A 12,764-nucleotide genomic window follows, 5' to 3' on the forward strand; every position below is an offset into this window, starting at 1 on the left:
AGTCTGGAGAAAATAGATGTTTTATTCCAAAGAACCCATTGTTGACTATGCTCTGGGAGAGCCCAGAGGACCTTCCCTCCCCGAGGAGATAAGCAATGTGCAGGTGAGAAGGCACTGGCTTCATTCAGGAGCTGAGCAGAGGCTGCTGTCTGTAGACCTGGGCTGGCATTAGAAGTGCCTTCACGGAACTGGACTCTCTCTCGTGTCAACAGGGTGGCAGCATCCTTGGAGTGGCAGCGGCCAGCTGTAATGCTTAACTACCAGGACAAGGCGGACATAGTTACTGGAATGGGCAGTAAGCTTGGGATGGTGACCAGAAGGCCCACGCCTGAAGGGATCCATGGTGATGGGTAGCAGACAATGGTGTTCCCAGGGACAAGATGGGTGAACAGCCAACTAGGCTATTGCTTGATTTATATTAAAAAAAAAAAAAAAAGCGGTGACCTTGAAGGCCAATGTCAGCTTCCCCAATGGAAAGTCACAATCTCTTTCCCAGTTCCTAGATCTGAGCCAGTTCTGAGCCAGAGCCCACTGATCACCGGAGAAGCCGGCCCCCTGGGGAAGGACTTTACGATGCAACAGTTCCCAGTATTCGTATAGAGTAGTGTTTCCTTGGTCCTTCCCCCAAATAGACCTGGGTCCATTTCCCTGAGCAACCATTCACTGAGAGGACAAGGGTATCCAGATCTTTCAAGCAAGGGCTCTGGCCCCTTGGGGGTAAAGTTCTGAGTAACCCCATCAGACAAGCCACCTAGGCCAGCAGAGATGCTAAAGGCAAGGATGGGGAAGATGAGAAGCATCAGCTGGGGCCTCAGGGGCTGTACGTGACCCCACCAGCCCTTCTCCAGTCAGCGTTCTCCACCCAGAGTGGAATTCTCATGGGACGCGAGTGGATCTGTGTGGGTTAAGGAGGGCCCGGGACAGATGTTGATTCTCTGCCCACCTCTCCTTGGACGGGTCCTTACAGACGTACGGTCCCCCCATCCCGCCCCACCTAGCTTCCCACAGCAGCACCTGTGGGGGAAGGGGACGGAGCTCCTAACTCTGAGGAGTGTGGGAGTGTGAAAGCCCAGCTCCCTCCTCAGGTCAGGACAAGGCTGTGGCACCACTTCTCCCCCTGAGGAGCCCTGGGATGCCATGGAAGCTTCCTTCCCTCTGTGTGGCTGTGCCTGAGCCCTCCCTCCCCCTCACTCCCCTTCCCTGTGCTGCGTCCCCCTCTCTCACCAGCTTCCCCTGGCGGCATTTCCTTGAGTAACCACTGGTGCGCAAATGGTCTTCCGTGGTCTGGTCCTGGGAAACCTCAGACAGGTGCCAAGACAGGAGGGGAGGCGAAGCTGGTGGGCGGGCGAAGGTTGTTCTGGCGGCAGGGTGAACAGGCATCGCTGAAGAGCTCAGAACCCAGGGGGAGAGGGAGACACAATGGGATGGGCCGCGGGGACAGAGCCACGAGCTCTGCCACGGGGACCCAAGTGGCTTCACGGGAGAAGTCTTCCTGGGTCAGAAGGTGTCTTTTTGGTTTTTGTTGTTGTTGTTTTCTGGCCACGCAGCATGTGGGATCTTAGTTCCCCGACCAATTCCACGCCCCCTGCAGTGGAAGCTTGGAGTCTTAACTGCTGGACCGCCAGGGAAGTCCCAGAAGGTGTTTGCAAGGTGAGGGCTGGAGGGACAGCGGGGCTGGCTGTGGGGTGGGAAGCATCCAGACGGAAGTCACGCTGTGTGTGAAGGATCAGAGCCGGAGAAGCTCTGGATGTGGTTAGGAATGAGGAACTCCAAGGGTTTCCCGAGGGCCAGACGGAGGTGCTATGGGAGACAGTTGTTGGGCTGAGGGGGTGGGCTGGGCAGGGGCTACAGTTTGTGGAATCACATGATTTTCAAGCCAAGAAGCTTATATTTAACCCTGTGGATCAGGTTTCCCATACCTTGGACACTGGCATATTGTATCTATTATATTCACCTGTACTGCCATTGTCGTAATATTTGTCTTAAATGACTGATTTTGTTCTTAAACAGATGTATGTGAAAAGGGAACTGGGTTTCACCAGTACAGATGGAAGGCCAGTGGGGCAGCTCTGTGTGTCAGCTGGGTTGAGCCAACCACGTTTCCCAGAATCCCCTTTTCTGTCTCTGGTTAAGGAGGCCACACTCGGGGGCCTGCTGGGGGCAAAGAGAACACACACTGGGTGTGCAAGAAAGCAGTTCTAAATACAGTTACAACCACGTGACCCGCTGCACAAACCAGGGCTGTAATAGTTCTCAGCGTTCCGCCCTTATTTTGATGTGAATCTGTTCATTTACATATTAACCATTGTCTCCCTTTCCTTCTCCCATTTCTCTACCGTCTCACATAAAATACAGTCATAGTAGTTAATTTCATAGCTCAGTATTTAAGTTACAGAGAATTAAAGGTAGAAGGGAAATGACGGCACCCAAAGATGGATAAAGGGACTTTGTGTCCTCTGCGGGAAGGAGTTGGTGTGCTTTGGTTGCACGGGAATGGTCGCACCATCGTAGGTGGACTGGTGTGTCTGCTGGTTAGGTAAGGTTTGTGGTTGTGGTTTCACACACCTCTGAGGCCATGTTAGTGATGGCGCTGTGATCCATTTTCATCACATCCTCTCCCTTACGCTGTAAGAATTCCCTGTTGAACCACGGATCTCTGATGGGCTTCACAGGAAAAAAACCAACCAGTCACACTTAAAAATAGAGAGCACACATCTGATTTTAATTCCCAACAATATAACAATATAATTCCCAACAGTAGAAAACATATATATATATATATATATATATATATATATATATACATACACACACATACATATATATACATATATATATGTATGTATCTATATCTCACATCTAAGCAATCATCTTCAGGACGTGGCATTTCCACTTAGCACTGGGAGGACATGTGTGATGCTGAGATGGGAAATTCACAAAAGTTCCGCCGTTCATCCCGGCTCCCTTGGAAGGCCACCTGCAGAGACCCCCGAGTCTCCACTGGCAGAGCCTCTTCCTGGAGTCCTGGGAGTTTGCACAGCTGTCCTCTCCCCATCTTCTCTCCCAGAACCCATGGGTTTCCAGCAGCATCCTTGAAGGTGACTGCAGGGTTGAGATTGAAGGCCTCCTTACTTGTATGGACAAAACTCCACCAGGAAGCCCAGCCATGAACAATCTCGGGGGACACTATCCTTCTGACTCCCATGCTGGGTTCTCTGCTCCACGGCTAAATGTGGGCAGGTTCCAGGGTCTGTCGGAGTCTGCTCCTTCCCTGTCCACAACCTTACACCAGGCGGCCTCGCCTAGCCCCCTGCCTTAATTACCATCCCTTTGCCCCAGACTCCCAATATGGCTCTGACTTCTCCCCAGAATTTCTCAGCATCTCTCCCACCCCTACTTGACTTCTCCATTCCAATAGCATCTTAGACTACCTAGGCCTGCCCTCTGTGCCTGCTGTCCCCGGGATGACTCCTGAGTCCTGAAGCCAGCCAAGTGTGGACCCTGGAAGGCCCATGAGCCAGGCCCTGCCACTGGGGTTCCTGCCCAATACTGATCCTCGCCTTCCCCTCTCCTAACCCTCCCCTACCTTGCTCTTGCCAGTTTCCCTCCTGAGTCCTAACCCTAACCCTAACCCTAAGTCACGGAGGAACTCTGCTTTTCTGGGTTTATATCACATCTTGGCCGTTCTGTGCTGGCAGCCAGCTAGACCTGACTAATTCATATGTGTTGGGAGACATCAAAGGAAAACATAGAGACAAGAATATTACGAAAAGGAGTCTTCCTTGGGGAATTTTGTAAAGCAGTCCAGACCTTACAAGGCTGGCTTATCAAGTGAAAAAAATACAGTGGGAAAAATTTTTTAACCCCCCAAATTACTGAGTATAATTAGTCTCAATTTTTCATATAATGATCATATCTGCAAGGGTTTGCAAAAGGTAGGGAGAAGGTTGTTTCTATGAGGGAGTCAGGCTAGGACTCAAGGTTTTACCTATTTTAGGCACTAGTGTGAGACAGAGGGACCAGGTAAGAAGTCCTTCCTGTCTCTTTGGGATGTGTTAGTCACAATAATGGCAGTAGGGCAGGGTGTCATTCTTCTTCTTAGCAATCAGGTAAATATCTCTCTGGGCTGACCCTTGGGCTGTATTTGTGCCATATAAGGGGCTGGCTGGCTGAGCCCAGAAGTCTCTGGTAGAACAGAGAATCTCCAGGGAATAAGATAAAGTCAGACTTTGAGTCAGCCTGCCGTCTTTCAGAAACTAGCAACGGTCCTCCAGTGAGGACTTGGGGATTGGAATTCTAGTCACCAGTTACTATGTGACAACTTTCCTTGCCTTTAGAATGTGAGCAAGAGGGTCTATTGTTCTGGGTTATTGTGTGTCAAACAGGTAAAATAATATGTGCGAATGAACCTGGCATACAGTAGACAGTTGGAATATGTTTGTTACATTGAAAGCAAGAGACCAACACATACTCTTTCCTCTGGTTGGATTTTCTATGAGATAAGGCTTTCTACTATTCCAAGATTGAAAAGTTTAGACACTGTAGAAATGAAGACTTTGTGAGGCCCCCAGATGGTAGAAAGGCAGAGTGATGCCCTTAGGATTCTCCCTTGCAGGTAGGGCCTGGTAGGGCCTGGTAGGGCTCCCAGGTAACTTTATCCATCCTGTGACATCAGCCACCACCCAGGCATCTCCCCAAAGCCCTGGACCTGAGGACTCATTGGTCTCCCAGACTTGGATGTTCCAAAGATCTAAAGCTCAATCAGGCCACACGGAGCTCTCAATCCCTGGCCAAGCCTGTACCTCCTGATTTCTCCCTTCAGTGGCTGGCAGCACCGTCCACATGGAGACATTGAGACACAAACCCAGGAGTCCTTCTAGATGGCCCCTGCTTCTCCTAACACCCTCTGTTGCAGTTAACAATTGCTGTGCAATAATCCACCCCAAAACAGTGGCTTAAAACAACAGATACTGTATTATTTCTCACGGTTCTGCAGGCTTCCTGGGCTCAGCTGGGTGGTCTTTCTGCTCCATGTGATGTTAGCCAGGGCTGTATCATCTGAGGGCTCCGTGGGGCTGAGACATCCAAAAGGGTTCATCACGAGGCTCATAGTTAATACTGGCGTTCAGCTGGAAGCCCAGTGGGGCTGTGCCCTGGGGCACCTACACGTAACCTTTCCATGTGGCCTGGCCATCTCTCAGCAGGGTGGCTGGGTCTCAAGAGACCTGGGCTTGGAATCTGCAAGACTTCTTAGGATCCAGCCTTAGAAGCTGTGCGGTGTCACTGATGCCACATACTACTTATTGAAGTCAGTCACCGGTCCAGCCCAGAAGAAGGGGAGGGAAACAGAGTCTACTTCTTGATGGGAGGAGTTGCAAACAATTTTCAGGCATCTTTTATCTACCACATACCCCATTCACGTGCACCAAGTTTTGCCTTGAAATTAAGCACAAAAGTTTCATCCCAACTCCCTTCTGTATTGTTATTTCTTCAATATTCAAGAATCACTCTGGGGACGTTGATCGATATTAGGCACTAAAGAAAATCTCAATAAATACGTAAGGTTGAAAATGTGCAGGCCACATTTTCCAAAATAATACAATATTTAAAGTAAAATTAAATTGTAAAAAAAAAAAAATCACTCTGGTAGTTTTGCTAAAAGCAATAACCCCAGGCCCCCATCCCACTGTCACTCCTTTAGGTCAGGCCACGCTCCTTCCCATCTCTGCCCTAAATTTAAACATGTGTTGAATTTCTCAACCACTGATGATCCCTTCCTGTTCTCTTTGTCCTTGTGGACTCATACCTCCTTTTCCTCCTTTACTGTACTTTTAGTGATGTTTTGGGAGGGAAATGTAAATGGATGAGGTCAGCTCTCCATGTTTAATCAGAAATACTTGCCTTCAGTTTCCGGCCCCTTTTAATCCAACCTCCCCAGCATTTATCACGATGGTGATTCCAAAACACCAATCCGCCGATGTTCCCTCCTCTGGCTAAACTCCTTCTGTGGCCCTCTTTTCCCTGGACCAATGTTTGTGACTTCACTCATTTTTGCCATATGGACCTACCACTTGTACTATCATTTACTTGGCAACGTTCTTTAAATCCGGTCACTTTTCAGCTGAGGTTAATTTATTTTAAGGCGATTATTGATATAGTTGGATTAATAGCTACCATACTTGTTACTGTTTTCTATTTTTTGCCTTTGTTCTTTGAATCTTTTTCTGCATTCTCTGGTGTCAGAGAATTAAATTTTTTTTTTGTTTTTTGTTTTTTTAGTGATTGTCCTGAGTTTACAGTATACATTTACAACTACTTTCAACTCAGCTGGGTGGTCCTTCTGCTTCATGGGATATTGGCTGGGGCTGTATCACCTGAGGACTCAGTGGGGCTGAGACATCCAAAAGGGTTCATCGCGAGACTTGTCGTTGATACTGGCGTTCAGCTGTGAGCTCAGCGGGGCTGTGCGCTATACTATATCATGGGAGATAGATATATCTTATGACAGGGTATTCCCAATTCCTACTTCTTCTCCCTTATAACACCCCAGTCATTCATGTCACGTCTCCATGTGGTCCTCCTGGAGGTAAAACTCACACAAGTGCAAGGCCTTCCTAAGACTGGAACCTCTGGAATTTTTAAGTCTCAGACTTACCGCACCGAGGTCCTAACAGTTTGTCTGTTACAGTTGAAGTCTTGCTGCACCAGCACCGGCTCCAGTGCAGTTTCTGCTCCTGCAGGAGCTACTGCTCTAGTAAGCTGTGATTCTCTGTATCTGCTGTCTGTCTCTCCAATTTTGGGGGCAGTGGTTTGCCCCATGATTTCAATTCTCTGATGGATCTAGGATGAGTTGTTGATTTTCATTTGTTTTCTTGTTGTGATGATGGAGTAGTGACTTCCAAGCTTCTTAAATGTTGGACCAGAAACTGGAAGTCCTGCTAAATTCATTCTAAAAGCTAAATTTATTTACCGTAACTGGAAAACCAGTGTCACTTGACATAAATAGAAGGTAGTTGTAAAAAAAAAAAAAAATACAATGGAAACAAAACGACGTTGTTAAATTATCTTTGTTTAAATGGGAGATGAGCAAATGTCTGAAAGGTGTTAGAGACCAGGGAGCCCCAAACAGAGACTTTCTCTCTGATGTTATCAGAAGAAGGAGAAGAGTAAAGGTAACAACTGCTTCCGAATGGAATTCAGTGTTACTGAAAGTCCCTTCCCAACACCTCCTAAAATGATCTCTGTCTCACATGACCTACAGGAGAACAATCTAAATTCCTTACCTCAGTAAAAGGCATTTCAGACTCTGGACGCTTTTTATCTACTAGGCTCTTTCCTACCACATTCTGCCAGGCACTAAAAACTCTGGCCATAAATTGATTTACCCTGCCAGTTTACTTCCAAGTTATTTATCTGTTTTAGGAATAAGTAAACAATGATGTAGTAAGTACATAAACATGAACCAAATTTAAATAATGCAAGTTAAACTGCCCACCAATAATTTGTGCCTCTTGCTCCCAGCAGCATGGCTTACAAGCTGCTGAGTGACTGACTCCGGAGAGGGGAGGCGAGAAATGGAGTGGGGTTAGGTCGTCCATGGCCTTGGGGAGCTGCTCGACCAGCCCCGGACCACACTTCTTCTCTGACCTGAGGACAATCACATCCTTGGTGTGCATAGATTGTTGCTTAAATGATCTTTCCTGTTACTCGGTGCTGAACTCAATCTTGACTGATTTCCCAAATTCACCTGGAAAAGAAGTAACTTTACCTATTTATTTATTTATTTTTGGCTGCTCTGTGCAGTTTGTGGGGATCTTAGTTCCCTGACCAGGAATCCAACCCATGCCCCCTGCAGTGGAAGTGTGGAGTCCTAACCACTGGACCACCAGGGAATTCCCAAGAAGTAAATTTAAACACATCGAAATAAGGTGTAAGAAATCGAATGGTCTCCAAAAAATAAATCAGATACTTTTGCATTAATAAAATTTCCTTTCTTATAGATCTATAAACCTTTTAGTGGATGCATATAAAAATGTATCCACGAAATCAAGTTCATGGCGGGAGTGGGGTGTGTCATCTGCCTAGGTGCTGCTGTGCCCTCCACGGGGGATGCTGGTGGTGAGGAGGCCGTCAGCCATCCAGTGACTGCCATGAAGTTCATTCTGTGTGTCAGCCTTCCTGTGGCTCTGCAGCAGGGACACGGGATGTGAGAGGTACGAGGCATCTAGGTGCATTTGGAATTTGTGAGATCCAGGATGTCTCCTTCAGGGCATATGGGCTTTGATCTGTCCCCACCTTTGCACAGACTCATCCACAGGCGTGCACTGCCTTCAAAGGCTGGCCCCCCCAGCTGGGCAAAGCTCCCTCCCACTAGACTCTTAGGACATGCTCTGCTGTCACCACCTGCAGGTAGTCCTCCTGGGTTCTCCTGCTGTGGGCTGGCAAAGAGTCTGGCACAGAGGAGTGCTGACCAACGTCCCCACCCAGCCCCTACATGCCCCGTGTAGGGAGAGGGCAGTAGTGTCACTGTCAGAGAGAACCAGAGAACATCACCTAGGGAATGGTGGGGGTGAGGATTCTGATCAGATATCCAGGGTGGGGATTCTGGCTAAACTGACCTGACAGGATTTCTGCTAAAACTGGGCAATGCAAAGATAGACACGGGAGCCCCAAAGTGGAGGCCTAATTGAGATGAGCCTCAGACTAAAAGTTTGGTGTGGGAGAGAGTCTTTGTCACACTCGGCTCATGCCTCATCTCTCTGCAGTCCACACCCCATCCCTGCCTGTTCCCTTCTGCCTGGACTTGAACCTCTGCCCCTGTTTGGTGGACATTTTTGTCATTTCTGTCTGCACCCAGGCTGGGAGGGAGCTGTCTGCTCTTCCTTTCTGCCCTCTGGCAGTCCCCTGCCTGTCCTGTCCCCAGACCCGGCACAACCACTCTCTGCCAGCCTGCCCTGCACTGCTGGGAGGGAGGCTAGGATGGACTCGGGCCGGGCAGGGGCAGGCATCTGAGGGAGGGGCTGGGGCAGGGAGGGGCTCCCTCCGGAAGGACAATGGGCAGAATTCTTCACAATAGTGTCAAGGATCACAGAACCAGGAGGTGTTCCCAAACTGATCAGGTTTCCCCCCATCAGCAATTCCCATTTCCACAGCTTAACTCTGTCACCTTGTGCTACAGACTGAATGTCTGTGTCTGCTTCCTGCTCCCCTCACCCCTCAAATTCACACGTTGAAGCCTAATCCCCAACGTGATGGTATTAGGACGCGGGGACTGTGGGATGTGATTAGATCATGAGGGTGCAGCCCTCATGAAGGATATTAGTGCCCTTAGAAAAGGGACCTCCAGAGACATCCCTCACCCTTTCCACCGTGTGAGGACTCAGTGAGAATGCTCCAGTTATGAACCAGGAAGAGGGTTCTCACCAGACTGAATGTGCCAATGCCTTGATCTTGGACTTTCCAACCTCCAGAACCGTGAGAAATAAATGTTTAAACCACCCAGTCTATGGTAACTTTGTTATAGCAGCCCAAATGGACTAAGACACTTTGTTACCTTGAAGCCTTGTCATTTTCCACACGGGTTACCTCAACAGCCTTTGGACAGCACCCTGCATCCCATCTGGACCCCTGCTATTCCCACCACCCCCCCCACCATCCATCTTGGTAAGTGGCAACCCACCCCTCCCTGATGCCATTGCTGGCTGCCTGCTGCTGTGGTGCCCCCACTGAGATGTGAGGCCCCAGTCATGGGATGGCCCCACCCCCTCCCCAGACTTGCCCCAAGCTCCTCACCTACAGGCTCTTGCTCAGGCCAGGTCTCCCCTGCCCCATTGCATCCCAGTCTCTGGCCATCTTTCAGGTATGGCGGAAATGCCACCTGTCTCATGAAGGCGTGGGGACCTCCTCACTGCAGCTCCCCTCAGCTCCTGGCCCATGGCTCTCACAGTTGGGACCTCAGGACTTGCCCTCCTCTGGGCATGGAGGTCCTCCACCCCTCACTGCTCTGTCCACCCTTCACCCCAGACCAGCCCAGGTGGCAGGCGCTGGAGGAGCTCACGCTAAGGCCAGTCCTTCCCCCTGCCGCTTCCCCACTGCCCAGCCCACCTCCACCAGCCCCTTTTCCAGAACTCCAACTAACAGGTTAGTGCTGGCCAGGCCAAGCGGCAACGTCCAGTTTGGGTCTCTGTTTTCCCTGTTCTTGCTGCTTCCTGCTCGCTCGGGCTACAGGCCCTGGCGGGCCCTGTCCCTGGGACACGCTGCCAACCACCCCTCTCCTCTCTTCTTCTGGCTCAGAAGCAGCTGGTGCAGGGTGGACCAGCCCAGATACAGGCCCACTCACCCTCCCTTTATCCCCAGGCAGCCTCGTGTTGGCAGAAGTCTCGAGTGGGCCTGGGTCCCTTCTTCTGATGGTCCTTGTGTTTCTGGCCCATCAGCTGCCCCTCACAGAACCAGGCAATTGGAAGGACTGGGGCACATCTGGTTAGCCCATCATGTCCAAAAATGGCATCAAACCCCTACTCCATTTCCAATTATCCACAACATGGAATACTGACGCCTTGTTTTCATTTATAATTGTTTTCAAAGGGCTCTCTATCGCTGCCAGGCAGGATCGTATATTTGAGTTCTGAGAGACCCCACGGTAAATTCAGATGGCCCTAAGTGGGTCTCCCTGTGGGTGGCGCTGGAGCCTTAGCTGAGTCTGGACTCACGAGTTGGGTCACCAGGTTCTCCTGGGAACGCAGTGAGTCCTGCGGGCCTTCTCAATACTTCTCTTCCTGGTCCCACCCCTCCTAACCTCTCTCTCCCATCCCCTTTCACGCCTCAACCTGCAGCCCTTCTGCCCCCATCAGGTTCTCACACGTTTCTACACACGATCCTTAGGGCCTGGTGAGCCACGGGGCCCCCCATCTCCCCCGCCCTCCCCACCAACTGGAGTAAGCACAGGGTCCAAAGCTCATCGGGTGTGCAATGCATATGGGCTGAGTGTAAACACGTGGACACACACCCAGATCAAGAATTCCCGTTGAGAATGAAGGAAAAGCAGGGATAGGGCTGCTGGCCTCGGAGGGAGTGAAGGATGCTGTTGAGAGCCTGAGAACCCACAGGAAGGGGTGGCCAGAGAGGGCCAGTGGCCAGGACTTGTTGAGATTCATAAAACCCAAGCAGCGGGGTCACGTGGTGCTTTCTGGAACATCACTGCGAGGTGGACTAAAGGGGGGAGGGGAGGAGGAGCTTCAAGGCTGGAACCTGGGTCTCTGCTGTCCAGGAGCCCTGTGAAGATAGGCCTTCCTGGCAGGGGTCCTGCCCCATGGTCTGTGCCTACAGGTACCTGGGGGCAGCAGCCCTGACCCCTGGCAGCTCTGGACTTAGGTGGCTGTAAGGGTCAAGGCCAGGTGACTTTGGGTCATGAGAGGCCCAAGCGTGGCCCATTTGGGACAGCCTAGCACTGCCCTGAGTAGGCACAAACGTGACCTCGGGCCTGGGGGAGGGGTGGGGGGGGCGGGTCATCTGCAGAGGCTCAGCCAGCCCAAGGCCGTTGGCAAGCCCCACACATCCAATCCAGGTCCAGTGGAGAACAGGCCTGGAAGGAACGGGGTCAGATGGGGTCACAAGAGTGGGGAATTACATTTATTTGATTCTGAAATAAACACAGATACTAAGGACCCTATCAAGTGGCTTAGGTCTTATATTCTCACAGAACAGTGGGCGGGCTACCTGGGCACACCCGGCTCCTGTAGTCGAAGGCGCGGGGCAGGGGAGGGGTGGAAGTTGACCTCTGACCTGGAACACACTGAACACAGTGGGCTGTGTGGTCACATCACTCAGTGTCCTGGACAGGACGAGCTTTGGGGACTCTGCCTGTCACAAGGCAGGAGGAAGGAGAGGCTCTGGGGGGTCTTGGGGAGGAGACCCTCAGAGAGGGAAGGAAACCGAAGCGCCTAGGGTGGCAGCCTCTGCTCAGCCTCTGGAGGATGGCGGTCAGCTGAGGGCAGAGACTCGGGCAGGGACAGGGAGGGCGGGGCCTGCTGAGTGGGCGGGGACTGGTGGGCTCCAAGCCTGTGAAAATCTGCAGACACACAAGGGGAAGAAATCGGGTCTTAGGTTAGGGATCAGGTGGGAACAGGCCAAGAGGACATCTGAGGAGATGCTGGGGCACTGTGGGCTCCCTGCCTGCCAAGCTGGAGGGTTCTAAGGCAGGGGTGAGCTGTTGGTTCTCTGCTGTATCTGCCCCGTCCCCCATTTGTTTTCTACCTGGCTCTGGGCCCCGACTCTGACTGCATCCCCTGGGCTCCCCTGCCCCTCACATTAGGAGTGGATTTGACCAGTGGGCAGCACAGGCAGGGTGGGAGAGGGGAGGACAGGGCTGGCGGAGTCTCACGTCAATCCCAGCTCCCACCTGGTGAGCCATCTCCATGGCTCCAGCCCTCTGCAGGCCCAAGAGCATCCTTCCCTGCCCCACCCCTTCAGGTCCAGGTGGCAGACTCTGGTGCCTCCATTCCTGTTGCTCCCCTTTACCTGGCCTCTGCTACTCTTGTGAGTTATCTCACCTTCGGATCTTCTCATTGGAACCACCTGGGGTGAAGGGTGGGGAGGGGGTCCAGGGTTCCAAAGCATAGAGGACCACAGGACCAGAGGGGGGTGCCACGTAGAAGAGGGCCTACAGAAGTGTCGGGGGGACGGTGGGCATGGAGCACCTCAAAGCCGAGGCTCATCCACAGGGGCTGCTCACTTCTCAGGTCCCTGACCAGGGCCCTGCAAACCAT

This window comes from Balaenoptera ricei, chromosome 15, assembly GCF_028023285.1.
Source record: "Balaenoptera ricei isolate mBalRic1 chromosome 15, mBalRic1.hap2, whole genome shotgun sequence".
NCBI classification, from domain to species: Eukaryota; Metazoa; Chordata; class Mammalia; order Artiodactyla; family Balaenopteridae; genus Balaenoptera; species Balaenoptera ricei.